Genomic DNA, 27434 nt, shown 5'->3' with positions numbered 1-27434 from the left:
TTTTCTGATTAGATTTCCATTAGCGGCTTGTTATCAGTGACTGATCCCATTAACATGTCAGCGTGGTGACGCGCCCCTGAGGTAAAGTGAGAGATGGCAGAGACAGAGGCAGCAGCGGTGGAATAAGCTGCGGTCGTCTGCCCTGACATCGGGCTAATGAGATGGCCAGATTGAGAGGCGGTAGGTGAGGCAGACTCAAAAGTTTCACCAACGTTTTTTTGCCGCGTATAACTGCGGTTGTGATTTAAAGGAACAGGCCACTGTTTTTTCCATACTGAGATATGTTCTTGCCTGAGCTTAGACGATTTGGTTGATACGTACCTGTCTGGTCTTTGTGCCCGTGGAAGAGCTTGGTCGCTTCTAACTTCACTGAATTTGGAGCCATAGGAATATGCTGGGAGAGGCCAAATGCTAACAACATCTTTGGTCTTTTGCGTACCTGAGGGCACACAGTTCTTCCATACTGAGATATGTTCTCTGTGTGTGCAGAGTGTGAAGAGCGTGGTGGCTTCCAACTTCACCCCCATTTGGAGCCATATAGGAATACATTGAGAGAGGCTAAATGCTAACAATGTCTCCTGGTTGTTTTGTGTGACTGAGCGCACGCACATAGACCAGACAGGTACGCATCAACTTGTCTAAGCTCAGGTAAGAACATATGTCAGTATGCAAAAACAGTGGCCTGTTCCTTTAAGAGTGAAAGAAGAGTTTAAAAAAGATGTGAGAGAAGCAATTGGCATGATTTTAGTTAAGAGGAGATGACAGCAGATGCTTTTTTTTCTTTCAGGCTAATCTGGAAGAGGAAGAGTTTGACAAAAAACAAGTTTGGTGAAGGTGCCTGGACTTTAAAAAGCAGCTACATGGATTTCTCCATATGACGAGTGTGGGCTGGTGTTTTGACTGATTATGCAGGATTACGGAAACATGTGAGTTTGAAATAAGGATGTGTTAAAAGCTTTAAATAAAAATATTCTGCAATATATAGGCCCTTCTCAAATAAAAGTGACAGGGGATGGGACGGAGCAGGAATAAGAACATCCAAGGGAATGTCGTGAATATGGGGGAAAGATTTGACACCAATCAGTGCAACAGCCAAGTCTTACAACCAAAAAAGCCTAAAGACACAAGCACATTTGTGAACACCAAGCAACAAAAGCAAGAACTTATTTTAGCAATATGTATAATTAAGAGCAATTACAGAAAACGCATCCACAGCTACATCATCATAAGTATGGTAATTTTGCAAATGATCAGAAGCCAAGGAACTGTCTGGGCAGATCCAATGCTTCTAAAAAAAAAAAAAAGCAACACAATTTCTTTGGCAAACCCGAAACCACAAAATACAGATCTCATGGTTGTGATTCTGGTATTAGTTTGCAGCTCATTGTTCGATCTCCTCTGTTGAAGCTCGTGGACATGTTTAAAGTGAGCTGACTCTTGATTTTAAAAAAAGAATAAACTTTCCATAGTAATCAGTTGGAGCGGCAGTGTTGGGCAAGTTACTTTTAAGTTGTAAAATATTATATTTTAGTGATTACAGCTTTAACAATGTAATATGTTTGTATTGCATATTACTGTTTCAAAAATATAGCTGAGTTACACTACTTTGAGTTACTTTTGAGTTACTTTTGAGTTACTTTTGAGTTACTTTTGGCAAAATATAAACTGAAAATAGTAATAATGCCACCGAGCAAAAGTGCAGTCAAAGATAAGACAATCCTTTATTGATCTCACAATGGAGAAATTCACTTGTTACATTCGGCTCTCAAGAAAGAAACACTCAGGGTGTCCAAAATAGACAGGAAATGTGCAAACAATTAAATAGTAAATAGAGGTATCTTATGTACGATGAGTAAAAACAAAAAGCACAAGGGAAAAAATTGAAACAATGAGAAAAAAGACATTAAAATCTAAAAAGCAAGATAAAATAAATAATAAAGATAAAACTTTTGTATTATGTTTTAATTTTTCTGAAAAATGCTTGGTTTTCACCTAACCCATAGTTATATTGTATCATATCGATATCGAGATATCTGACATGAATGTCAAGATATGAAATTTCGTCCATATCGTTCAGCCCTATTGCACATGTGTTACTCCACATGTGTGCTGTACAGTCTGACAGCAGGGGGGATGAGGGACCAGCTGGGGTGCTCCTTCTTGCACTGAGGGTGTCTCAGTCGCCATTGAAAGATTTCCTTTTGGCAACGTTACACCAGTGTCCAACTTGATTTAGTGCTGCTTTTTATTTGGGCGGGGTTTGGCATTTTTTGTTCTTACATCAATACAAGCCATTTAAATGCACTTGAAACTTGAGTTACATAGACTGTAGTGACTAATATATCACTGTATTTTGTGTAATATGTTATACTCCTTAGTTACTAGATAAGTCATATATTTTTCTAACACATTATCCCCTTGTAACACTGTGGCGTGGTAAAGCTTACATGTGACAGATATTGTAGCAGGGATTTCAACACAAATTTCAGACAGTTGCATCCTGGGAGACCTGTTATATCACTTTGTACTATAACATAGGAGCCACGAGCCACCGCAGTGTTTATCTCCCACAAACCTCTACTATTGCTATTAAAAGATGTTGTCACTGGTGTGAAAGGACTGTCGTGTAAACACAGCACTGAAATGAAAAGCAATTTCACGTTTTCACCAGCAGCCGCCGCGGACTAACGAAACGCTGCCCTTCAGACACCCACTATAACAGGAATATAACTTCTACAAACGTCAATAACATTCTGAGACATCCTTAAGGGCACTTTGTAGAGAAGTCGCCTGCTCTGGTGCCATCAGGCGAAATGTCCACCCACGCAGCAGTCCCAAAGCACACCCCAATAAAACCTTCCACTCTCCTCCTGCCGTGACAAAGCACCTCTCTGGCTCCACAGATTACTATTGTATTGCAAACATTTATTTCGCACTTCAGTCCAAATGAGGAGTGAGGATAATCGCTCCACCACATGGGTCACTGTACACTTTAAAGCGCAGTCATATCTTTCGATTAAAGGCAAAGTAATCGACAACAGCTCGTATTGGGAACTCTGATCTCGTTTCCATTTGTCACTTAGTCCAAAAACCATGGTGAAAATACAGTATTAGTGGACAAATGAGCCCTGGTAAAGAAAGAGTAGCAGATTGTGTCACTGTGTCAAAGGCAGACGTTAGGAGCTGATGGATGGACAGGTGTCAGGACGTGCCTCAGATGAGTCCAGAGCTCAGAGCAGAGCCGATAAATCCTGAGCGGACAGCGATTGGCCAGAGCCATCATCATGACAGCAGCCGACTGGAGCCACAGGGCCCGCCCCCCCACAGGTGTAATGTGTCTGTGATTAACTGTCAGCTCGCTCGCGGAGGAGGCTCTCGTCATTCAGACAGATACAGCAGGCATGACCTTGGCATGGAAGGGGCTACACGGGATAATCACACAGAAGCAATAAGACTGTTTCATCAGTCAAATGAACGCATTATCACTATATTATGTCTCGGAAAGGACTCTTAAAATTAGACAGTGTATTAAATGTCTATTAAAAGTCAAACGGAGAATTAAATATGTATTGGAGCTGTTTTAGATGATTATTTAGATGGATTTTATATATGACTATTTCAAGTTGGTGCCAAACATCCAATGAATAAAGCTCTGTCCTCACCAGCCCCGTCCTGTGTGCTCTCTCCAAAAGAACAGGAGAAACAGCTCTGCACCTGATGTGTTTGTGCTCTGGGACAGACTCAACACAGAAGCATGGCCAAAGCAAAGTCGCCACAGTCTGAAATGTGTGCCTGCATATGCACAGATAGAGCAGTTCAATATTCCAACAGAGCCATTCTCTAGATATTTATGTAAATGGAGTGGTGCACCAACGTGCCATAAGCAGTGCTTAGTGACTGTGGTTGTCACTTGATGAAAAATGTCTGTTGTTTGAAAACAAACACCTGCTGTGCTGCATTTTCTGCTGTAAAAGAGCCACACATGGATCCTCATTATGCATGTGTGCTGAAAACGTCATACTCGAGAGTACACCATCACATTATGCACAAAAGTGACACAGACTGAAAATGATCTGGATGTTGGTCAGCACATACTCGGGTTCAGAAAAGAGAATGTGTGTCTAAAGCTCGGCTCACTGTGTTTTTTACTGTTTTCTTTAACCTCTCATTGATTACAGCCTGACTCTGCTGCCTTAGTGCAGAGTGAATGTTTTCTTCCTCTTTGTGGAGCCTATTTGTGTGAACATCCTCGTCCTGACAGGCGACCGAAGAAAGAGAAACAAAAAGACAAGAGCGAGCGAGAGGACAGAGAGAGAGAAAGAAACCTTTAGAGAGTAACACAACAGCAGCTCAGCCAGACGTCTGCGCACTTTAGCTTTGAGTCCACAGCCCAGGTTTGAACTGTGCCCGCAGAAGGCACTGACAAGAATAATTAAAGCCGTCAAATATGGACGACACATAAACTTATGACTCTGTTGTTGTTATGCTGTTAACGGCATGTCATTCATTCTCCTTTTCGTTTTGTTTGCATAAGATGAAAACGCTTTCTCTTAATCTCTATCTCTCGGCCTACAGTCAATGTTATTTTTTTCTCTTTAAGTAATTCTTTTGAATGGAGTAAAGAATTATTTTGGGAGCGTGGGATTGTGGGATTGATAAGAGGGGCGTGATGCTTGCAGACTTGCATGCAGACTTTGGGAAGCCTTAGGGGAGTTAATTATAGCAGGTTACAGATGAAGGACCAGGCAGCACCCAGATCTTTATATTCTGTATCTTGGTGCAGCCTCTTAGACTCTGTAGAGAATCCACTATTGTACTTACTTATTCATGACAGTGTAAAAAATACAAACTTCTATCATTTTGTGGCCACGTTTTCTCTTTTAGAAACCCGTGGGTATGCTCCAGTTGGCAGGACGTTTGCAGTAATAAAGTACCATAATATCTGTTTCCCAAACACTGTGATTCTCCAAGTGCTGATACTGTATTGAAGGCCGTATTAAGAGAAGCTTAAGCCGGGTTGACATCTGAATTAGCCATAGAATGTGCTGTATAAATGATGTTTGTGATATTTTGTCTCAATTGAAATAAAAGGAAAAATGCAAAGGATGAACCTCCAGAGCTACTCCTGACCCATCTTATCTGATGCATTCCCCCTTTATGTTTTACCTTCTCTATAGCTCAGTAACCTGTACCCATTCTTCCGAGTTACATTGTTAACGATTACAATAACAAGTGCTTGGTGGAGCAGGTTGTGAAATCATGATGACATTTTGGGATAACATTTGAAAGACAGAGTTGTTTTAAATCACGTTCACTATTTTCTCTAGAACAACAGACTCCTGCTCGGTGAGGGCTTTCATGTGCACCTCTCCCTTAAAAAGGATCACAAACTGTCAACGCTCGACATCTGAAATCTGCACCGTGGCCATTAGTCGAGTGCAGAGCCTGCCATGGAGCTTGAAGAGGTTTTGGAGGAGTATGGCTCAGAAAAAGCCAGCCAAGCCCTGGTGGCCTAAATGAGCTTCAACTGCAGATCCAGGCTCTCGGCCGCCGTCTGTCAGCAGTCAACAATAAGACCAGATGGACAAAAACTAGAGAACAGCAAAGATGCCATAAATAAATGCCTATATTTAAATGTTTCACTCGGTAGAGAGGAAGATAATGGCGAAGACAATATTATTTATACATAAAAACATATTTATACTCGATGGCTATGGGTTACTCCCATACCAATATTTCCAATCCAATACGTGGGCTCAGAAAAGCTGCCAATACTGAGGACCAGTCTGAGCAGTGCTGCTCAACTCCCACCATCACCCTGAGATGGCAAGCATGACCCAAATGAGAATTCAATTTGTTATTTATGACAGAAATTACAACATTTTCCCCACATTATTGTTGAATTAGCATCAAATATGCAAAGAAAACGTCTCTAAATAACAGTAATTTAACAGACTCCTGTAGTGTTTATATTTACTTTTTCAGTAAATATATTAAATAAATAATATTGAAAGAAACTGCTCCGTGACCCACTTTTGGGTCCCACCAGTGCAGAACCTTTGGAGGTTATGCAAATGACAGCACACCGACAGTATAGCAGTCTGCATTGTTAGACTGCTGCTGTCTAACGATGTACAAATTAACCAGAATAGCTTTGAGTTAATCTCACAGTTTTGAGTGCATAGGATTTAGGCCTGTTGTTAAATGATTACTTGTGCAATATATCACCTAGAAGAATATCAGTATTGTATAGATGACTTTCCTTCACAGGTTTCACTGAAAGGTGTTGAAAATGGTGTAACACAGAATCCATTATTTCTCAAAAAGTGACAGTTCATTTCAAAACGTCATTTAAACGTGTCTTTTTGCCATCTTTATTCAAAACTATGTTGAGATCTAACATTCTCCGGCAGAAGATGTGGGGGTTGAAATTAAAATATAAAATGTCACATGGGAGGAAAACTGGCAGACTTGAAGCGTTTATTTGAGATGTATAATTAATTTGCTCCGGTCTGTCGGCGAGGTACAGACTAACGTAACTCCGGGATTATATTTATTTAAGCGAGAAAAGAGCAAGAGGCTGCTTCACATAATCTGTTTTTGATTGCAGCGACGAGACACGCAGGGGCACTTTACCTGACTGAGGCGCATAACTTTCTTGGTAAACTTTTGCAGCTCAACTGTGGATTTCAACCTCACCTGAGCCTCGACTATCCCAGGACAACAGTCTGACACATAATCGAGGAGATCAATCACGTAGTACCTTTAAATGTACAGGTAAAAGCAAGGCCGGATTTATGAAGGACTAAACCAAGACTAAACCAGGACTAAACCAAGACTAAACCAGGACTAAGCCATGACTAAACCAAGACTAAACCAGGACTAAACCAGGTCTATACCAGTTCTAAACAAGGTCTGGGTCATCATTGAGTTGACACTGGGAAAAAAAATGTACCTACCTAAAATGCATCATTAAAATAAAAAAGATCTCTGTGGGAGGACCCCCAGAACCCCCTTTTAAATGTGTCCCGCCACCAGTCTGGCAGTAGCAAAGGTTCTTCTGCGAGGCCCACGGAGCTCAAATTGGGGTCATAATATTAAACTGTTTTGTTTTTTGTTTTTTTCACAAATCATTTTTTCAAACTAGTATTATGTTTAAGATGTTACTTCTGCAAAAAAAAAAAACATACATTTATCCTTTCATTTCAGAGAGAGAGAAATCCGACAGACAGACACACAGTATATGTACAGAGAGTAAATGTTAAGGAGCGATATAAATAAATATTGATTTATTATGAGGGGCCCTGAAAAACTTTAGCCCCGGGGCTCATTTGACTTAAATCCGGCCCTGGGTAAAAGAAAACGTTCACGTCATAAAGCCCAATATTTCACAACCTCTTGTTTGGTTTGCCCCAGAGCCCCATGAGACAACTGGGATTAAAAAAAAGGACAGATAAATAGTGGATCTATGGTGAGTGCTTTTTTTACTTCACAATGAAAGGATAAAGCGTAGGATCTCAGGAGACACTTTTTGGAAAAATTGTTAAAAAGAATACTTACAAATGCGCAAGTGGGTCGAGTCACAACTCCAGTGTTTCCCCTACCATTATTTTGACGCTGCCCCGCCATTAATGCCCCTGTCCCTGTCAGGACAATAGCCTTTTGTTATGCAGCGCCAATCTCCGATCGATAAAACAAGCGTCTTTACGAAACCCGTTCCGGGTTTTATTTTATGAAATGCTACTCTGCTCAATTCAGTCCGAGTCCGTGTTTTTTAATGGTCCGGTCTGCGTTTCACACTCAAGTACCGTGCAGCAGACCCAGTCATGCTTATTTGCAGCTGCCGCTACTGTGTGAGTAAATTTAACTGGAGAATACCATAAGATTCACATTAAAAGCCCTTTGGCACAGCTACATGTTAACCTGGCTAACACCAGACTACTGTGTGCGCTCGAATCATTTCGAACTGCACAGCAGCCTGGGGACCATGGCCGAAATTTTTGCATGGATTTGGGAACCAATCACAGAACGAGGAGGGATGATGACGAGCTATTCGATATACGGAAGCTTGTAGTTTTAGCTGTAGTATTTACAGATTTAAAAAAAAAAAAGTTAATTTACGGATCAAACAAGGCAGCCGCAGACGCGACGCTATTTTTCGATGAAGCTCTAAATAGTCATACGTCATCGGATACGATGATACGATTGGCTGTGGCTACGTGCAGATGCATGATAGACATTCGTAGCACCCAATAAACGGCTATGGACGATCGTAAACCACACCTCTCCTACGAGAAAATGAATTGGTGGTCTCCAGACTAAATATCACTTGTGATTTTAGTCTGGCGTTAGCCAGGCTAGCTACATGTAACAGTTGTAGGCAAAGCGGTTGGCAGTATCTGTTTCACATCAGTCACTGAAGTAAGCTCTGATATTGTCCTGAATTTAGCCTTATGCTGATTTTGGTTCCTCTTGTTCTATGCAGAATGTGTCCTAGTAGATTATAAACTGTGGAACTCACTGATAAATATTGAACATGAATATAAGGAAAATCCAAACATCCATGGGAAGATTAATTAATGGTAGCCTATATCAATCTAATAATAGTATATCAAAGTGTGGCCATACCTCCCCTGCCAAACCAGCTAACCTAGGGGAAACACTGAACTCCCTGTCTGTTTTCTTTATGAGAGAACAACACTGTAACTTGGTAAAAAAAAAAAAAAAACTTGTCGTTTTTGCCCCCCCTTAAAAGGAAATACGTTCCTTTCAAATTCATGTCGAAATAGCAGCATCACCTCCTTGATGCTGAAAGAAGATACTCAGTGGTCTTCATACCCCTAAAGGTAATGCAGCATAAACCACCACAATCAAGGGGAGCCCATGATACAACTTTGTAACACACACCCCCAGCTGTTTCAATCCAACCATGAAAACCTGCTGCACTGAGAGGCTCTTCTGGTATTTGGTGGAGCAACCGCCTCCTTCCCCAGACGAGTCGGACTATAGCAGAAGTGAACAGAGCCTGGAGGAGGGAAGAGAGCGGGGATGAGGGAGCCAGCCGCCGAGAGCATTAGAGTGGAAGCTTTGAACTGAGCAGCAAGCTAAACCTTTCACGCTGAACATGTAAGAGGCAGGATTTACAGCCACAGCGAACTCCGCTAACCCCGCTCATCCCGACAGTGTAAATAAGTCGGCAGGCGAGGCTACAGTAAGCGATGTACATATTTAATGCACGTGGGTAGAGACGATAATTAAGCTAAAAGCAACATACATGGAGAGAGAGGGGGAGTGAATGCAATCTGGTCTTTTGTCTTTGAAGTGCTCCAGACCAAGGAGGTTCGACCCACTAAAACCTGTGGTAACCGGATTAGCCCCGGCCCGGCGTCCTAATTAATTGCCAAGATGTTTGGCTAATAAATCTCCGTTATCAGGCCCTCTAATCGTAGCAGGAGATAGCAGCTTCTGACCGGGGCCACCGCGACTCGTAACAGCCTTGTGTAATCAAGAGCTGAGGAACGTGAAGGAGATCTGCTTCGTTTGGCCTCCCCAACGAATTCAATTAGAAAAGAAAAGCCGATGCGCCGGACAAATTGTAGTGTGCTGTTAAATTGGTTGCTTATTAGCTCGATGTATTCTGCGGCTAGTTTGGTGTTTTTGTGAGGGGCCATCCAGGAGTTCAAGGGATTTACATAATATAACAATGGCTAGCGTAACTTATTAAATAACAGTGTTTTGTTGTAGTAGTATTTAAATGTGTGGGACAGGTAGAAAAAGCACAATACTAGGAGAGTAATTATGTTTCTAAACCACCTTGAGGACCAGAGGATACCCTCACTATCAACACTGAGCCTGAAGTTTCCTACTCTTGCTTTACAATTTTGACAATATCCCCAGTCACCTGTAAGGGAAGGCACCAACTTTCCAGGAAAAAAAAAGTAGTAGTAAAAAACACCCCGATCGTGTCTTTGCACAGAGCAAGTGGATCAGATGTAGAGACGGAGCGGCAGATTTTTGAGGAGGAGAGACGCCGTGGCACCAGTGGCCCCGGTGCCTGCAGGTTACAAAGACAGAGTGGAGTTTGACTGCGAGGAGTGCCACAGATAGTTTCCCTCAGCGGAGAACCTCACACTTCTGAGCAGAGACAATATGTGTGAGAGCATCATCCATAATGCGCCTACAAGAGAAGCAGCAGCCATGTCATCCCATTTTCACTATCAGCCAGACAGAGGGGTGTGAAGTCAGACTCGAGCAGGGACTGGTAAATGAGAACACAACGCCGCCGCCACAGGTGTGAACAAGCAGGAAATCCAACGGCTGATGAAACCCCCCAATAAGTGCTTGGAAGTTGCAAAAAAAAAAAGCTTTAATGTTTTAAAAGAGTACTCTCCGATAAATTAGGTTAAGCGCAGTGCAGGTCCCGCAGCTGTTTGTGGGATAGGCGCAAGGGCCCCCCAGCTGTGCGTCATCAGCAGCCGCCCCACCACCTCAAAGAGAACACATCAGAAGAGCACTCTGGCCTCACGACTGGAGACATGTTCACAAGAAACACTTTGAAATCAGCTTCTTCCCACTAGTCGGGCTTGAACATTTCTTGTATTTTCTGTAATGAGAAATATCACCAGCAAAGCGCATGAAAGATGAGTTTCTTCCCAAACTGTATGATAATGGGTTTGCTGTTGTCCCCATGGACCACATGGGTCCTCTGTGCAGTAACAAGGAAGAGGTTGATAAAACTAGATTGAATCACACTACAGCTTGAGGCTCAAGTAAAGCACTTTTAAGAGCTCCTTAACAACGTCCCCAACTAGTAATTTGGTGATATGGGGCAAACTGGTGCACTATTTGTCCTGGTGCCATGAGCTTCCAATAGGCCTCAGTGACAACAAGGCGCCCAACTTCGTATTGACCTCTGAAGCAAAGGGAAAGTGCGTCTATGAAAGAGATCTCTGTGGTGAGAGCATTGGTCCACAGGGCCAAAGGTCAGTGGTTTGAATCCCAATTCCGACTGGTGTGTTGTTGTGTCCAAGGCACTTCGTTCTTCCCGTAATAATGTGGTGTGGAGTGACTGAGTGGTGATGGACGGGCCAATGGCACAGATTTATTGGCAGCCGGCCAGCCATATTTTCTCGAGGGGCAGCGGTGGACATTCGAAGATTACCAACACCGTATGAGGAATGAATAAATAACAGTCCACTGCAGCGCATTGAGAAACTTTTTGAGGTGTGCAGTGCAAGTTCAATACAGTATGATAATTAATATTTCTGTAAATAACAGTATTATGAGACTCTAATATAAAAAAAAATCAGGAGGTTCAGGGGATGGCACTGTAATACACTACAACAATGGTTTTCATTTGAGAGCATTGGAAATATAATTGAAGTTGCTATCTGAATTCATTCACTTATATCAATACAAATTTTTGCAATCTCACTATTTCAATTTAATAATTATTTCTTTTCAAATCCATTGTGGCAGTGCAGAGGTCGATAATCCTAAAAAACGTGTCTTTATCCAAACGCTACATCGTTTAATTGTTACTCTCTTGCTGCAAAAACATATCCTTGAAAAAAAAATAGCTTCCTGGTGATTTTGCGCGGCTGCTGCTGAGATGTGGCCCGATATTAATCTGTGAGCAAATGCGCTGCGACAGCTCCTCAAAGAGAAGCCCAGCAGTCATTAGCTGTAACAACCTGGGAGTGTTCCTCGGAGGGACAGGCTTTTTACCGCCATTACAACAACGGCACTCGCAAAGCGCACATCATCGCAACCCCACTTCACCATCATCTGTTTTTGTTACGCCACGACGAGATTCAAAAGTGCTTTTTTCCCCCCCCTCAGAACAATTGCGCACGGGGCTTCAAGCTGCGTCATCTACACAGCCACATTTTTTGATGGCGATGACAAAGGCATCGGCTGTTTTAGGCCATAATTGGAGTCGATATTGGTGAAGGTAGGAAGTGTCGGGCTGATGTGATGGGAACAGTGAAAGGCCGTAATGACAGCGGCAGTGAAAGAGGAATAGAATGGAGTAAATCCTGCAGATGCCATAAAAGCCTGCACTCACGTTTCTCATTTCAAAAAACGTGGACCGACTTCATGGACAGACCCTCCATCTCACTTGACATTTACAGGAAAATAATGTGCTCTTTTCACATCTAAAGGTAAAACTCACAATAAAATACAGAATGTGTTCATGTGGCACAGAAAGGCCATTACTCGGTCAGTTATATGGTGTCGACTTGGGTCAGTAGATTTTTCCGGGAAGTAATTTTCTCAAGAAAGCGCAGAATTTTATGGTATTTGTGCAAGGTATCTGTCAGTAACACAACACTGAACAAATAAAATGCAGTCCTTACTTCTGTCATACTATGGGTACTTGGCATGTACGTTTGTGGAATAGGAATTAGAATAGAAGCCTTAATGGCATCATTGTGAATGGTAGAGATGCACCGATCCAAAAGTGGCTTTCTCTGAGTAAAGTTTCTCCATTGTAAAGGGGCTAGATGCAAGTTCGTCATTTTGTATTCACTACTGCCACCTCAGGTCTTATGTGTAACTGCAGCTTCTATATTAAGCTTTATTTATTAATTATATTAAGCGGACCGGATTAACACCTTTTTGAGTGACAGTGCAGGATTTTAGAGGCACTTGTGGTGAACAGTTCTGGGCTCATTCTACACATTAGGACATTGCTGGAACATGTAGGGGGAGGAAAATACATCATTTTAACATTTTTAAACTCTGTGTAGTCCCTTTAAGACCAATAAAGTCATATTTTATTGTCATGATATTATGGATCAATTATCAGTTATATCTATTGAAAAACTAAGTTGGATAAACATTGAACAAAGATCACTGGACTTTTCTCCACTAAATATTCTTGGGTAACCTTTATGACAGGCTTTAGGTTACATTAATATAAACAACTCACATGAAGTGATCTGATCATTTCAAATATGTTAGATCAGTTATTTCTTAAACTAAAATACAAACACTTGGCTTCAACAGTGGTCGATTTTATTTTATCAGGCTATTTTATGTATATCTATGCTAGTTTTTGACCTAGCCTTGATTAGTTTTCGCTTGCATTAGCTTGCTCCCGCTAGCTTTAGCATACTGATGCTAACCGCAGCAGCGATCCAAAAAATCGTTTGTTGAAGTTGAAACTAACTGCGATTGAATTCCTCTGGCTCTCAGCTTTCCAATGACATACATCATGCCCATATTCACTTAAATTTAGGTGGTAAAAGCTATGTTTTTAAGGCACTGAGAGCCAAAACTAGTATAGAGTTCGGGAAATTCCACAGCTACCATGGAGATCCACCATCTTTGCAGCTGTTAGCATACATTTCCATTGACTAACATTTGCTAAAAACAGCATAAAAAGTGAAGTAAATAGCCTAGTTAGCTGCTGAGTTACAGGTGGTAAATACATCTAACTCACTTAATGTGAACAATAACTCTTTAAATTAAACTTTTAAATCTCTTTTAAATTAGTTTACAATTGCTGCAAATCCCATAATGCTTAGCGGTATGACATCACATTCCTGAACTCTATTGGTTCAGTATCAGATATTTGTAAGTGTCACCTGATCATATTTTTTCCGGCAGTGGCGGCGATATCCGATACCAGTATCGGATCGGTGCATCCCTAGTAAATGGCATTAATAATAACACAAAATTGCATTGGGTTCTCTGTAATCCAGTGGACACTATTTGGTTGAATGTCTTTATTTTTCATCATTATTTATTTTAAACACATTTCACGCTGTGCTTTAATGCGTATGCTGCTCCCAGCCAAATGACCAGTGTTCTCTCTCTCTCTGCCAAACTTTTAATGGCTTTTAGAAAAAGGGACAAACGATAAATTAGGCCCTACATCTTCAGGAACGACTTGTCAATATATCATTTCAATCGTTTGAGTTATTGCTATATGCCTATCCTTGCATTTGCCCAAACAGATGGCCCGGTGTTTTCTAAGCTTTTCAGTCTTTTGAGTTATAGGCAAGGATTTTGGAGAGTGGTCCCATTAATCAGTAAAGGTGTGTGATAGAAGTGGACACAGAATCACCGGACTGTTGGAGCTCGATTATCCGCACCATTGCCTCGTGTTAACTCATTTGCATCGCTGACATTATACACTGAAAGATCTGCAGGAGATGGGGCTTTTAACTATAATGAACCGCCATTTAAAAATAAGGAAGAGCTGATGCTAATTTTCCCCCAGTAACCTCCTGTGCATTCAAAACCACTCATAGGGACGCATTTCCTTATTTTGACATGGGGAACGCAACAAGGATTTGCTAAATCTGTTGCCAAATGTTTTCCTGTTGAAATAATAAAGAGCTCTGATACAAATGTTGTGTTGTTAGAAGCCATTTCTCTGATGACAGAAATTATAAGCACGTCATTTACCAACCGATGTCATAATGTCTCGAGATTTTAATATCTTCACTTTCAAACGAGCAAGTCTCATATTAGAGAATAAAGAAGACGTTTGTGACAACATTTTAAATAGAGAGATTGTTGTTGAAGCTGCACCACCCAAATTACTTTGTTGTCAAACTGTAAAAGTCGTAGCTAAGTTTAAAATATCTATATTTAATCAAAATCGCAATCTCTACTCAATCCCAATAATCGTCATAGGACTTTATAATCAATAGGTTTAACTATTTCTTTGGTACCTCGTTTGGGAATTTAAAAGAGACAGTGGAAGACTTTTGTGCGTTAAATGAAACTAGAGGAAAGCATTTGTTTATGTTTGAGCTGAGGTTTGAATAAAAGATGTTTCTAATTTCAGGAATCAGCAAGATGTATTTAATTTATTATGGAAAAAATCAAATCAAATCGAAAATCGAGATCGATCAATATGGGAAAAATAACAGTACAAAAACTTGACGATATGCTGATACTGCGATAATCGATATATTTCATAAGTATAACCACGATACCTCACAATTTTTAAAGAAACATGTGCGATTCATGTTTTGTTTTGTGTGCATTGTTTTCCTTTTTACCAAACAGATAAGTGAATAAATGACCCCTGACTTCTCATGAAATTGACCTATTCATCTGTCAGAGGCAGATCACTTTATTCAAATAAACAAGAAACTGTAAGTTCTGTTCCCAAAAGAAATAAATTAACCATTAATTCATCTTATTTATTTTCAAATAATCATTAATGTTTTTGTGTGTATTTGTGTGACCTTGTTTGGTCCAAGTGCTTAATAATTGTCATGCTGCCCTCTACTGATCAGAAATGGGTCTCTAGTGACCATGAAAGCAGTCGAGCGATGTATCTGTATCATATTGTGCCGAAAATATCATGATACTGTATTGTCACATCAGTAATCCGCCAATGCTTGAGATGGGATTTATGAGTCTTTACTGGAGCCGAGTCTTTGTGATCTGTTCATTTCAAAGAGCTGTTCAAAAGACAGGTTCTTTTTTTTAAATCTTAATGCCAGCCAGATAACTCACAATATCTAAGGCGCAATCAATAAAAGGCATTATTTAAATAACCTAAAATGACAATAGGACTGATATTTATGCATTGAACAACGGGTTTGTGAATCAAATCTTGCGGCACAAATAATAAAAAGAGGCTGCAGCTTTCACTTGTGTGGCTTGTGTGGCTTGTGTGGCTTGTGTTGGTTCGGGGAGTCCTGGGTAAAATTGACAGAATGTTTTGAGCGGCAGGGGCTCATAAGTTTCTACTTCACCCTGCTCCCTTTTGAACATGTGCTTTGTACGTTTCTGCTTCCCAACCATGACGCTAGGGGCCGCCATTGCCCGCTATTGTTGTAGTGCCTCGTATAGGGAAGGCAGCTAAAGCTAGTTTAGCATTAGAGGTAACGGCCAAGTCTACAGTACAGTGAAGATCCCGCCCTTATGCCGTTTTTTGGATGCTCCACCAAAGCTGGGTAGGAGGAGTCTGTAAATCTTCCATGGATTCCCTTTTGAACGTGGTCAATATGGCAAACGGGGATGAGTGAGAAGCCGTCTATTATTTATTATGTCTATGAGTAAAATGCACTGTATTTAGACATACACATCATTTAAGCAAATACCAAATCCTCATCATCTATACACATGCTTTTGCTGACGCCAACCACAGTCATCAGCAGGAAACCTAGTGAAATGTACAAATGCTACAGGCGCTTTTATCCTACACTAGGAAGTGGCAAACGTATCACACAGCATAATTGTCCAGACTGGAGAGCAGCAATGTGACTGTGAGGAGTAGCTTCATTGTTTAACACTTCCTCCATCCCTCAAAATCCCTCAAAGCCTCATTGGCGGATGAAGTTGTTAGCCATGATAGGTAACACTTGTTCAGTAAAAATGAAAGCTAATCCATTGAATTATTTAATAGAATTTTGAATCAGCTTGGTTTTATACCAAGCTTACTCAACATCTCGAGGCATATACTTTTATCCCAGCTTTTTCAGCCTCTGTGTGGCGAAATAATCGGTTGTAGACTGTCATCAAATCTGAAACGCTGCTTCGTCCTTCAATCTTCATAAAACGGTCAATAACATTCCTTGATACAGTATAATGCTCTATACGTGTGTGTTAGCGGCAATAAGCTTCTTCCTGAGCGGTAATGGGCAACAATAAAGTTTGGTGAAGCTTGAGGAGCCAATTATGAGCACTCTGGTTAAAAATACCTGGATGGACAGCATACAAATGAGAATGGCACATTGGGGAATAGGCGCCTGAACAGACAAGCTGCCAGTCAGCGAGCTGCCCAATCACGCCACTGTCACACATTTCTATGCATTATTTAGACCGACGTCGATGGTTTATTTCACATTCTACAGCCCTGTCCTCATTTAAACTAAGGGGTGTAGGGTTGGGAGTGATGAATCTTTACGTGGGCCACTGTGTGTGCGTGAATGGCAGCCAAACAAATTTACACAGGCTGGAGAACCCCACGGGACGCCCCATAATATATTACTTATTGTATGTAATTCCGATAGCCATCCATCTGCGGCTGGTCGTTTCGCTTGCGTCAGGCCTTTTCGCGTTCATTATCATTTCCGTTAACGCGATTTAATGCAAATGACTGCGCCCGATAGCGGTCCCTTTACATATCAATTACAGAGCGGGCGTAGCGGACAGCAAGACTTATTATACAAAACTGATTGAAATTGCCCCGGCGTTGTCTAAGTGTAAGAATGGCACCATAATAAGCACAAACAAAGGAGGAGTGAAAGGCGCCTCCGTTGTTTCAAGGGGCCTCTTGGCGTTTCGCGGACTCTCTCCAAAAAAAGCAGTAGGTTCAAGGGGATCCGATGCGTCTCAAAATCAATGTTATTCCCGCAAATGGGAGGTAAAATAACCGACACTCTAAAGCCCCTCGCGGCGAGCCAGATTGCCACCCGCGACTCGTACAAAGAGAAAATACACTGAAATCATTAAACCGAGCAGCGCGCGATCAATGGGCGCATACAGAGACGGGCTCATGGCATTCGCGGAGGGTATTTACTTCGCCATTATCGCGCTCAGTTCACCCCCGATCATTGCGGAGTGAAGTTGCTTAAAATACCCACAGAGTCTTCGCCCCCCCCCCCCCCCCCCACCAACCCCCACATCCCCATTCCTAATATGCATATGAGCACAAAGCAGCGCTCACTTTCTGTTATAACTTCTCCTCTTTATTCGTCTGTCAGAGTTTATGAGATGCTTTATGGAGACGGAGCCACTTTATGAATCCGCGGCGGAGCGAGCGGTTTCCCCAGTGGGAGCGCTAAAATATGAACCGGGGTCTCGGGGGAACGCAGATGACGGTGGCTTCATGGCGGTAGCTATAGAAGCGTCGCGTTTTATTTCCCATAGAAAAGCAGTCAAGCTCACAATGAAAATAAAGCCCGTGGAGGAGAATAGTGCCGCTGAATAGAAGAGTCAGCAACTTGGAAATAATTTGAGAGACCGAGAGCGACAATTGGGTCTCGGAGTAGAATGAAGAGAGTCAAAACCCAATTAACGGCGACGAGTCGAGTGCCTTATTCAAAAGATGCTACGCTTAAACTGCTACTTAATCTATAGTAGAGGCATCTCAGATATAGACCATGTACTGCAAATAGGGTCAGGGCTATAGTGTTTAAAGCAGGTTGTCTTTGAAAACGCTGAATGTAAGGTAAGAATGAGCAGTTTCCAAGAATTTCTCTGGTGAAAGCTCAAGTTACATGGCATTAAAGGTTGGACTAATTCCAGTTCCCAGTAATTCATAAGGATTTTTGGTTAAAAGAACAGGCCTCCATCCTTACCTGAGCACAGACGAGTTGATACGTACGCGTCTGGTCTTTGTGCCCATGGAAGAGCGTGGTCGCTTCCAACTTCAACCCCGTTTGGAGCTATAGGAATATGCTGGGAGAGGCCAAATGCTAACAACATCTTTAGTCGTTTTGCTTGGCTGAGCGCACGCACAAAGACCAGACAGGTACGCATCAACTCGTCTAAGCTCAGGTAAGAACAAATCTTACCTGGAAAAACGGTGGCCTGTTCCCCTAACTTTAGGGGTGTCACTATGGCATAAGTACAGTATGAGTCTGTAAGATGTCTGTGTAGGCTCTCGTCGAACAGGAGTTGTCCATCTTCAATGAAGGTTCTTGAGTCATCTTCTGTACTGTGTAGTTTAAGTGTAGAACGTTCCGCTTCTCACTGAAAAGGCTTCATCAGCAACACTAAAGTTTGACAAAGCCTTTTGGATAAGGCGAAACGTTCTACACATCAACTACAGAGTACAGAAGATGAACCTTCATTGTGTCTGTAAAACAAAAGCTCACCAGCTCGATCCGAGCCTGAGCACACGTAGGGCATCCAGCATGACCAAAAAAATAATGTATCTCACAGACTGATCAATAAATTAAAGCAGTTAGCTCCGTCTGAAATGAGAGATTTACGGTGCGAATAAGTCACAGAGCTCACAATAAAGTGAGCTGAACCTTGAAGCAGCAAATACATGTCAGAATTTACAGCAGCTTTTGTGGCTCAGGCAGGTCGCCCTGACACTATCAATCTGTGTTCCCGTTCTCTGCTTTTCAATATAATTAGCTTTGTAACATAAATAAAATGAAATACTTGCATTTGCGACCCCTGCATAACATCTTAATTGGAGACATTCCTGTACCATTTGGAGTCAATTCCCACAGCACTTCTGCCTTTGAAATGAATAATATGAACGACCACACATTCTAATACGACATAAGAATGGATGTTAAAGTGTTGAGAACATTGGGCTGGCAGTCGAATAGCCGTAAATAAAGGAAGAACTGTGCGTCACAGCTGACCTTCATCTGTTTTCTGTTACTGTGAAGTCACGGCCCATATAGAGTCGTAAAATACAGAGAATGTACAGACGTGATGTGAGGAGCAAAGGGCAAAGCAGTCACTCAACATCTCCCTCGAAGTACATGCCCAACCCCGAAAAGACTGTCAATACAGTAACCGGGGCCAGCACCAAAGACTGCAAACACAATGCTCCTTCATGCAGTGCTGAACTCTCCTCTCAGCTCACAGAAAGAGGATCTGAGGTAGGACTAGACCGGCCTCGCTGTGTGGGGTTTGCATATTTGCATAAGATTAAGTTGGCCTGTAGGAAACTAACCCATAAGCGAACATACAGTAAAATGGGAAAAAATCAAGAAAAGGTTTATCAATAACAGGAGCTTGTAATTTAGATAAAATATGCAAGTTTTAAACAACTTCAGCAATCGGACATAGTTTCAGAACAAAGTTAGCAGAAAGAGTTCATCGCTAGAGCTAAGTCTGAACTCCTGTCCCTGGTTGGTTGAGCCTTTCAGCACAAACCCCCAACTCACATTAATTCACTCACTCGCAGAACAAATGGATACAATTTTGGTTAGTTGTAATTCTTAAGCTCAGCCCGTAATACATTTCTCAGCTTTGCACGTCTGTCAGAAAAGGCAGACTGACCAAACTGTCTCTGGTGTGTGAATAATTCTCAAATGCTTGGTAATACAGCAGCAGAATAACGATATGGGAAATATACGATTATACCTTTCCATGTCAAACAAGGTAGAAGCTCTAATTCCCCAAGAGAATGTGGGTGGTAAAAAATGTAATGTAAAATTCAGTGTGAAATGTATAGTTTGCGCAGGAAAACACAGTTTACTTGTTGTTTTCAGTCAACTTTCCACATGAATGTTTAATGTATGTATTTATTCATTTGAACCGAGCAGTAGAAAATTGTTGAGAAACATCTTATAAGTATACACTTCCTCGAATGCCGGGTTGAATTGGTGAAATATGCACTTTTGGTCTGTGAATATATTCCCATTACTGCGTGCGTTAAATATAGCTGCAGACGCCGTGAGCTGAGCCGAGAAAAAGGTGGTGGAGCTACAAAGTTTCAGGCGAGGAAACTTTTCCTTGTTGTGTTTTCATTTTCTAGCAACCTGCTATTTTTCTTTGTCAAAGGGAGCCAATTACCTGAGAGCGCGGGGCTAATTTACGCCGCAAAGATGCTCATTGTGCTGTTTAACCACAATGGCCTTTTTACAAGCAGGGTTATTACACATCAGTGACTAGCCTGACTCCTCGCCTGTGCTAATATGACTCAACTCTAAATCAGAAATATCACCTTAAAAGCCATGCACTTCTTACTTTTTCCAGAGACTCCCCCTCAAAAACGACTTGCCTAAACAAAACAGTAGCGATGACTCTGAACACTCTTTCGCCGCCATCTTTGATTTAAATCCTTCCACCTTTTACGGCAGCAGGAAGACATAAAGGGCAACAGACCGATCCCATAAAGAGCTATTCATTTGTTACATTGTAAAATCTTAAGTTATTGGTCGTCAAATATGACCTCTTCAAAGGCACTAAGTCGTGGTAATTATTCACTTGGACACAATGTGGGTTTTCATGTGGACACCGCAGCTGTCAGACGCACTAATTAGTTTATTTCTGTTTGATACAAGGTGCCAGTACTTCTCGCTGCATGCTTCAGCAACCCTGTTTCTCTAAATAGTCACTGCGCAGCTCAAGAGAATACCTCCTACCACTATTTTGTTCAAGTTTAACCCCGTGTAATCAGTCTACCTCCAAAAATCAGCACCTAATCGCTTCAAAAACATGTTATGTTTATACACGACTATACAGAGTGTTTGTAATAGAAAAGCCGGAAAGCTGCAGTGGAGCACCAAATGACAGGCGCCTCTGAAGAGGTTCCAACTCTGGCTTTGGTGTTGGATAAAATATGACGAGTACAGTGCAACAACACAACTGTCATAAACACTGCTTAAAGCGCAATATTTAAGGCTTCAAAAAGATAGAAATAGCCAGGACAAAAGGTCAGGAAAAGGTCATATGAAGATGTATTCATATGGGCCTGTGTGGATGAATGTGTTACCAACTCCAGCCACAAGGGGTCAGTAAACCATCAAGTGATTTATTTTACCTGATCCATCCATCCATCCATTGTCTTCCACTTTTCCGTTGCCGGGTCGTGGATCACATTGCACCTGCACCTATGGCTCCTCCTGCAGGTGGTGGGTCCAGGACGGCCTCATGGTTCTAACCCGGCCTGTTGGTCTCTCATAAGGGGCTTCTGAACCGCTCTTTGTCTGATCCGTCACCTAGGACCTGTTTGCCATGGGAGACCCTAGACCCAGGGGAACAAAGCCCCCGACAACAGAGCTCCAGGATCATTCAGGAGCTGAAACGGCGGCGGTTCCAGGAGGGGTTTGTTTACCTGATGCTATACCTATTGCCATGAGGACAATACATTTGTAGACATCCAACTAATTTTTATTTTACTTTTTCATATATGTTCTTAAATCTGTTGCATTTTCACTTACCTCTCAGATGATGTGCAAATGTTCAGCTTGAATATTTAAACTGTTACAGCTAAAAGCAAACGTGTCTAGCAGATGTTTTCTGAGCTGAACCGAAGTATTGAAAGTTTTGCAGAGTGCCAGACATGAGCAAAAATATATTAATGAGGCCATTTGCAGATGGTTGGCTGCTTTGAAATGAGAAAATATGTTGCCTTGCTGATCAGATATCCTTCCTTTTTGTATCATCTACAGGACAATCCCAGGTCACTGTCTCTCCCACAGACCTATAAGCGGGGGCCAGAGGTGACGAATCGCCAGTGCGCGGCGATGTGACACTGTCCTCAGAGGCTAACGGATGCAGCGCTGCACATGAAGGCCAGCGACTGCCTTTGACTGTGTATGAATTAAGGTTATTATCCGGAACCATCCGCGGCGGTACGTCCTGAATGACCCGCTCTGACCTCGCCACAATGTTCAGAGCGCTGTTCTGTGTAAGTCATAACATGTCCTAGAGGGTTTTTTTTCCCGACTACTGATTACGTTTAGTGCGTTTTGGACATGCACAAATGTCACCCAGGGAAAAAGAAATTGCTGCTGTGAATTGACACAAAAAAAGACAATTTCACCTCTTACAAAAATGGAATGAATAAAATATTGTAAAGAAATAAATGAAAAGATTATGGGTTAGATGTTCTTCAATGGATAGCAAATACATACAGCTCAATAGGTTGACGTCACAACATTCCGGTAACTATGGTAACCGTCAAAAAGCAGAGCTTCTTTTGTTTTGTTTTTTGGCTAAAAACTACTGAACAAATCTACAAGAAATAAAAACGCAACGTTGACTGTCCGCTCTGTCTGCACGTATAAACTAAGATTATTTTCTTTCTCTTTCCTGGTGTCGAAAAGTGACCATGATCAAAAACATTTGCGTGATGCTCGTTAGAAGAAAGGACTTTCAGGCATAACATTAATATGACAGGTTTGTGAATCCAATCAATCAATCAATCCAATTTTTAATGGATTGATTGATTGGATTTGCAAACATTTCATCAAACAGAAGAAAGAGAATCAATCAAAAAATGTGGTCAATTTCAGCCAAAACTTTAAGCAAATGTTTTCGACCATCATTTTGGTATTTCCGATGAATTTATACAGTGAGCAGTGCTATAATATTCCAATAAATTTAGATTTAATGCCAGTTTGAATCCACTTTAATGCTTTTTAATGACATGTAAAGCAGTACTAAGTAACTTGTGCCCCTCGAGGTCATAAGTGCCACTGCAGGTGTCGTAGGATGTTGCGTTTTTTTACTCATTAATTGTCCGTGAGAGTAAATACGACACTGACAGAGAAGACAAAGGGGGAGAGGGATATTATACATCCAATTACACAATGGAGATTATTTTTTTCACTCAAACTTGGCTGTAAATACTGTTTAAGTTGCGCTAGCCCGCAGCTAGCTTTGCCCGTCAGCCTGTTAGCTTCTTCTTCGTGATTCCACTCATGTGTATTAGGGCCTCCAACCCGGAGGCAGGTAAGTTGCAATTGTGGTTTTCTGGCCAGAGACACCAAGGGGAGATGAAAGACCCCCCAATCATCCCATTAACACTTGTATTACCCCAGAGGGACTATGAAAAGGATTTATTAAGGTAAACAAGTTACTTAGTACTGCTTTAAGGCCTTGATTTGGGGACACTTCTAATATTTTTTACTGCCCCGCAGAAACCCTGATTTGTAAAGTTGCTTTTTAGAGATTTCTTTAAAAAAAAAATCTGTTTCTGTTTTTATCCACCTTTCCACTGGGCATGTATTGGAAAAAAGAAATCTACACATCTAAACATTTTTCTCACTTCGCTGCGGCTTTGTCCACCCTCCTCTTTTCTGGCGACACGAGTTATTTTGTGAGTGATGGACGCGTCTGCACGGCCTTGCAGGAGTTGAGGGCTAAACATACACATTGACTTGACAAATTGAGGTTGAAAGCAAATAAAAAGTTTTTGCTTGCGGGTTTTTTCCTCGCGTGTTAATGCAAGACAAATCGCATCTTTGAAAAATACAAGCCTGTCGACACCTCGAACAACGGCGCGGGGCTCAGGGCGTGATGCTGTTAGAGTTGAATGGATTTCTCCCTTAAGGCCGTCCTAATCAGGCTCATAACTTTACACGCTAATAAATACGCACTTGACTTGTTTTCTTCTTTGCAAGAGAGTGATCTAGCAGAGTTTGACTTGTGCATCAAAGGAGAAAAAACATTATCAGGAGCATAAATCTGATGGCATTCAAAATCATACGAGCCAATGCAATCTCCATTTGTATTAAGATCTTCCTGCATTTTGTCTCCAGCTTTATAAGGCTCTTTTTTTTTCTTCTGCGGGAACAGTGGAGCATAATTTCTCCTGGGAGCCACCAGCCGCTGCTATCTCAGCTGTGTTTACTAATCTTCCCTCGGCACCGATTTTTCCAGCCCCACAAAGTTAATACTGGCCCTATGTAAATAGCCTTATCTCATAAAGTCTAGTTATCCGCTCGCTGCGTCTGCCCCATGCGATAGACTATAAAAGCACGAGGAGATTACAAAAACAGGCTTTGCACAGTGAGTTTGGACTGAGGTAAAGTCAAGAAACAGTGTAAATGTCAAGGCGCTGACAAGACACAATGGCAACGGTCAGATAAATACCAGGGGTGCATCATTTATAAGCAAATGATGCTTTGAAGATGATCTAAGGATCTTCTATTGTATTCCTATCTGCTTTAAATGACTATAAAGGTTAAGCGTTCAATGATTTTTGGTAAGACTGATGTGGGCGAATGACAAAGGATTTCAAATTGTTATGCTAAGTCGTCATTGTTACTTTTTCCACAACGGCAGCTGTTTCTGTATCCGGCTTTAAGAGTTTTAAGAAGCAACAGTAGGAACTCTTGATGCACTTGAGGAGCAAAGACTGGACTCTGTGGTACTAACAGATAAACTTACACTGAGGTGCAGAAAAGGGGAATGTAATAACTTGTTTGTCTTACTAAATCCAAATTTCCGTAGTCCCACTGGGGGAATACAAGTGTAAATGGGATGATTGGTGGGGTCTTTCATCTCCCCCTGCTGTCGTTGGCCAGAAAATACACTTGCAACTTTCCCTGCACCGGGTCGGAGGCGCAATACACACTAATAGAATCACGAAGAAGAAGTTAACAGGCTAACGGCCAAAGCTAACTGCGGGCTAGCACCACTTTGGCAGTGTTTACAGCCAAGTTTGAGTGAAAAAGCATGTCCCCATTGTGTAACTAGCTTGTGCCTCACTCCCGCAACATGCTATGACACCTGCAGTGGCGCTTATGGCCTCTAGGGGCATGAGTCACTTAGTTTTGCCTTGACTTCTGCCTGATCAGTATAAGGATAGAAATAAAAAAAAAGCACTTTTAACTGCAGTAATTGGCTATTTGGATTGATACTGAACAGGTACGGTGCCTATTTTTGCCAGATGCAGCAGCACCTTCTGATCAAGCTGAGGGAAAGTGATGAGCCAAACAGGAAGTCACGCGCCAGGGAAGAGAACCCACTGAATCATAGAATTAAAATCAGCCAAAGAAGTCGCGCTAACTTGGATAATGTAAATAAGAACGGGGGAGCTGTCAGAGGATGGCGGGGGATATTTATGCACAAGGAAAACAAGATCGCCATCCGGGATTAGGAAATACTAGCGCTTTATTTGGACTATAAGGGTCTTTTAGCTCACCAGGAAAAAGGAGGAGGCATAGAGTGGGTTAGCTGGAGTTCAGGGAGTGACTTTAACAAGATAAATGTCAAGGTCTAGCAGCCTACTAACAAAGGGACACGGCTAGCACTGTAAGTAAGGTAAATACCATGAGGGCAAATCAATATTTTTTATGTTGATTCATAGTAATTAGGATTGTTCAGTCCACTTTACAGTATCTGCTTACTCCACCTGTGCTCTTGTTTCTCTCAGGTACACTCTAGATTGATCAAAATGCTGTGGCAGTAGGTTTTAATTAAACCCAAAGGGAAAAGTATTAATTATCCCATCGCCTTTAGTGAATAGCCTGGTGGCTGGGGCTCGGCGCAGTCTCACCTGAATGCTGATGCTGTGGAGGTGAAGGAGGTGCAAGTGTAATACTCCAGGATTAGAGTTTGGATAGATCAAGTTCAGAAGTCTATTTGGGCAGCCCGCTCCAGGCACACTGAAGGAGATACATCTGCAGTTGGCAGTAATCCAAAACAAACACCATTTATCTCAGCAAATGTGAGTCGGTAAAGCAGAAGAAATGTCTCCTCCTTTATGTTTGCTTACCACGCATAAATTGATAATGCTGCGCATAATACTGCCTTGTCACGCTGTCCTCCATGAATCACCGCAAAAAAGTGCAACTCTGTATTAATCAAAAAAATGGTCACTCTCTGCAGTCATTTTTTATTAATATTTTTTTTCTGGGGGGTCAGAATGTCAAGTAGAAACGTTCTCATGCGGACTTTGCTGAGTCGTTATAATAAAGTCACACAGACTGGTAGGAGTGGACCGCGGCACACAGATTATGATCTCGAGATTATTTGTAATATATATACAGAAGAAAGATTTCCATTTACTGACCAGTTTAATGAAACGAAAACAAACTATTTAACCATCTGTCTAACTAAAAAAACAAGAACATACCTACAATGTTACTCATCTCAGGAATGAATCTTGTGACCACTTGGCCCATCCCCAGTGACCAGGGTGGAAGCAATTTATATTGCCCGACACATTAGCAGTAATTGCAGCTTAAAGCAGTACTAAGTAACTCATGCCCCTAGAGGCCATAAGCGCCACTGCAGGTGTCGCAGCATGTTGTGTTTTTTTACTCATTAATTGTCCGTGAGAGTAAATACTACACTGATAGAAAAGACACAGGGAGAGAGGGATATTGTACATGCAGTTACAAATGCAGATATATTTTTTCACTCAAACTTGGCTGTAAATACTGTTTAAGTGGCCCTAGCCCATAGTTAGCTTTGCCTGTTAGCCTGTTAGCTTCTTCTTCGTGATTCCATTAGTGTGTATTGGTGGCTCCGACCCATTGGCAGCGAAGTTGCAATTGTGGTTTTCTGGCCAGAGACACCAGGGGGAGATGAAGGCCCCCCAATCATCCCATTAACACTTGTATTACCCCAGAGGGACTACGAAAAGGATTTATTAAGGTAAACAAGTTACTTAGTACTGCTTTAAGGGATAAGAACTCTCTGGTTTGCTTCCTGCTGTGCCACTGTCGCCACTAATATCCCACCACTTTACTTGATAGTTAACTGCGGTGTTGTGGTGTTTATCTAAGGCTGAGGCAGATCTTTACAACCCTGAGCTGATGGTCAGTGGCAATTGACCATGTTTTGAGCTCTCGAGAAGGAGACTACTCACACACAAATAAAACAATAAATCCGGTGCCCATGCTTTAAATTAGGGGATAACGTTGGTGCAACACGGTGCAACAATGGTAGAGTAGCAATGAAGTATTGCACCGTCTTGTGGATTGAAGCTAACGCTGCAGACTTGCATGATAGTTAATCCGAATAGCTTCATTGTGGTCGCCTGTGTGCCTGCCTGAACAAAGATTTAAAGCTCAAGGCTATGACTGTGC

The 27434-nt window shown here is 41.8% G+C and overlaps 1 protein-coding gene across 4 annotated transcripts in view; it reads right to left on the bottom strand.

The window, feature by feature from the left end:
- Positions 1-27434, bottom strand: part of ptprub (protein tyrosine phosphatase receptor type Ub) — a 191550-nt gene that overhangs the window by 104902 nt on the left and 59214 nt on the right. The window lies entirely within an intron of this gene.

Source organism: Gobius niger (genome assembly GCF_951799975.1).
Source record: "Gobius niger genome assembly, chromosome: 8".
Lineage (NCBI taxonomy): Eukaryota > Metazoa > Chordata > Actinopteri > Gobiiformes > Gobiidae > Gobius > Gobius niger.
This window is presented reverse-complemented; position numbering and strand designations above follow the sequence as displayed.